Here is a 3,397-nt window from a genome sequence, read left to right on the forward strand (position 1 = left end):
CTCAGAGAGCACAAGCTGTATGCCAAGCTCAGCAAGTGCGAGTTCTGGATTGACGAGGTCCCATTCCTCGGTCATGTTATCTCCAAGGGAGGTATTGCTGTGGACCCCGGAAAGGTGAAGGATGTGCTTGACTGGATTGTACCACAGACGGTGAAGGAAGTTCGCTCTTTTCTGGGCTTAGCAGGTTATTATCGGAGGTTCATTGAGAATTTCTCCAAGATTGCGAAGCCTTTGACTTCCTTGCTGGAGAAGGGTGTGGATTTCTCTTGGACTGATGAGCGTCAGAGTGCCTTTGAGGAGCTGAAGAAGAGGTTGACTACGGCGCCAGTCCTTACTCTGCCCGACCAGAGCAAGAGGTTCACAGTGTATTGTGATGCTTCGAGGGATGGCCTTGGTTGCGTCCTGATGCAGGAAGGCAGAGTGATAGCTTATGCCTCGCGGCAGTTGCGCCGGCACGAGCTAAATTATCCCACTCATGATCTGGAGTTAGCCGCAGTTGTGCATGCTCTGAAGATATGGAGGCATTACTTGTTTGGGCAGAGGTGTGATATTTACACCGACCACAAGAGCCTCAAGTATATTTTCACTCAGAATGAGCTGAATATGCGGCAGAGAAGATGGCTAGAATTGGTCAAGGATTATGACCTGGAGATTCACTATCATCCGGGCAAGGCTAATGTTGTAGCAGATGCTCTGAGCAGGAAGAGCTATGTTAACATGGCCGTGGCTTTTCAGATGCCTCAGGAGTTATGCGAGGAGTTTGAGCAGTTGAGCCTGGGTTTCTTGCATCATACCTCGGGTACATCGTTCGAGGCGGAACCCACTCTAGAGGCTGAAATCAGGCAGCATCAGAAGGAAGATCAGAAGCTGCAGGAGATTCGTGAGTTGCTCAAGATTGGCAAGGCCCCTCATTTCAGAGAGGACGATCAGGGTACCTTGTGGTACAAGGGTCGTATATGTGTGCCGGATGTGGCAGATCTCAGGAAGTTGATTCTGAGTGAGGCTCATGATACAGCATATTCTATCCATCCAGGCAGCACGAAGATGTATTACGACCTGAAGGAACGATTCTGGTGGTCCGGAATGAAGCGTTCCGTTGCGGAGTACGTGGCTATCTGCGACACTTGTCAGCATGTCAAGGCGGAGCATCAGAGGCCAGCAGGGTTATTGCAGCCGTTGAAGATTCCAGAGTGGAAATGGGAGGAGATCACTATGGACTTCATCGTTGGCTTGCCTCGTACTCAGAAAGGGTACAACTCCATATGGGTAGTAGTGGATCGGTTGACGAAGGTTGCCCACTTCATTCCGGTGAACACTACTTACTCCGGTGCTAGACTCGCGGAGTTGTACATCTCCATGATTGTATGTCTGCATGGCGTTCCGAAGAAGATTATATCTGATCGAGGATCTCAGTTCACTTCACGGTTCTGGGAGCAGCTGCATGATTCGTTGGATACGAAGCTGCGCTTCAGTACTGCTTATCATCCTCAGACAGATGGGCAGACAGAGAGAACCAACCAAGTGTTGGAGGATATGCTTCGAGCCTGTGCTATTCAGTATGGTACCAGCTGGGATAAGTGCCTGCCGTATGCCGAGTTTTCGTATAACAACAGTTATCAGGCCAGTCTGAAGAAGTCTCCTTTCGAGGCCCTATATGGTCGGAAGTGCAGGACTCCGCTGTATTGGGATCAGATTGGTGAGAGGCAGGTATTTGGTCCGGATATTGTTGAAGAGGCAGAACAGTTGGTACAGCAGGTGCGAGAAAATCTGAGGGTCGCGCAGACTCGTCAGAAAAGTTATGCGGATGTGCGTCGTCGAGATTTGACCTTCGCAGTGGGTGATCATGTATACCTGAAGGTCTCGCCGATGAGAGGAATCCGCAGGTTTAATGTACGAGGGAAGCTAGCCCCTCGATACATTGGTCCGTTCAAGGTGTTGGAACGGAAAGGTGAGGTGGCATATCGTTTGGAGTTGCCACTCAATCTCTCGGGAGTACACGATGTGTTTCACGTGTCTCAGCTGAAGAAGTGCTTGAGATTGCCAGAAGAGCAAGCACCGATAGAAGGGTTGGATGTGCAGGAGGATCTAACCTATATTGAACATCCGGTGAAGATTCTGGAGACGTCTGAGAGAGTTACCAGAAACAAGAAGATCAAGATGTGCCGTGTTCAGTGGAGTCATCACACGGAGGATGAGGCTACTTGGGAGCGAGAAGATGAGTTGAGAAAGACATACCCCGATCTCTTTACTAGCTAGCCTATTCGAATCTCGGGACGAGATTCCTGTAAGGGGGGTAGGTTTGTAACACCCTAATGAAAATTTCCCTAATTTTAATGAATTTATTTTGGCTCAAATAAAATTTCCAGAGTTTTTCCTTAATTTTGTGGCATTTAAAGTAATTTTATAACACAAGAAAATAAAATTTATTTTAAGAACAACTTGTTTGTGCATTCATGCTGCAGCATTATTTTATTTGTATTGAGTGTGTAGGGTTGAATTCAAATTTTGGTTTGAATTCAAATAGTTTGTTTGAAGTAGTTTGAATTAGTAAAGAAAAGAAAAAAGAAGAAAGGGAAATGGACCAGCCAACGCAGCAGCCCAAAACCCTTCTTTTCCTCCTCAGCCGCGGGCTCTTTTTCCCTTGCTCTCTCCTTTTCCCCGGCCCAAAGCCGCCCAGCCCACCACGTCCGAACTTCCCCTCTTGGCCCAGCCCACGCTCTCCGAGCTGTCTCCTTCGCCTGGGCTGCCACGCGCTCCCTCGGCCCAGTCCGACCCCTCCTCTTTTCCTTCCGCGTGGGCCTCCGCGTGCCGCTCAGCCCAGCTGCCGCGCGGCCCCTTTCCTCCCCGCTCTCCCCCGCAGCCGCTGGCAGGATGACCCCACCTGTCGGGGTCATCGCCTTCCTCGCGACCGAGCTGGACTCGAGCTCGCCCGCACCCCGGCGCCGCCCCGCCTCGGGCCCGCTCGCCAGGCGCCGCGTGGCCCCTATTTAATGCGCCGCCTCCCCTAGGGTTTCCCCTTAGCCACCACCGTGCTCCGCCGCCCCGAAACCCTAGCACTCGCGCTCGCCGCCGCCGCGCGCCCCGGGCCGCCGCCGTCCCGCCTCCTCGCCGGCCGCCGCCGTCGTTCAAGCCTCGGGAGCTCATCCCGGTGGGGTAAGGAAGCCTCCCGACCCATCCTTTCCCCCGGTCTCGCCCTACCGCCGCCGCGCGCGCTCACCGGAGCACCCGAGCCGCACGCCGCCGTCGCCCGGCCGCTACGGCCACCGCCTCCGCCCCCTTTGGCCCCAATTGGCTTCCCCGTTCCCTTCTCCCACTCCCCGACCGGATCTCGTCGTCTTTTGGCCACGGAACCGCCCGTTCGCGCGTCGCCGGTGAGCCTCCGCCACGGCCTCCTCTT

Source organism: Panicum hallii, unplaced genomic scaffold (genome assembly GCF_002211085.1).
Source record: "Panicum hallii strain FIL2 unplaced genomic scaffold, PHallii_v3.1 scaffold_10, whole genome shotgun sequence".
Taxonomy (NCBI): domain Eukaryota; kingdom Viridiplantae; phylum Streptophyta; class Magnoliopsida; order Poales; family Poaceae; genus Panicum; species Panicum hallii.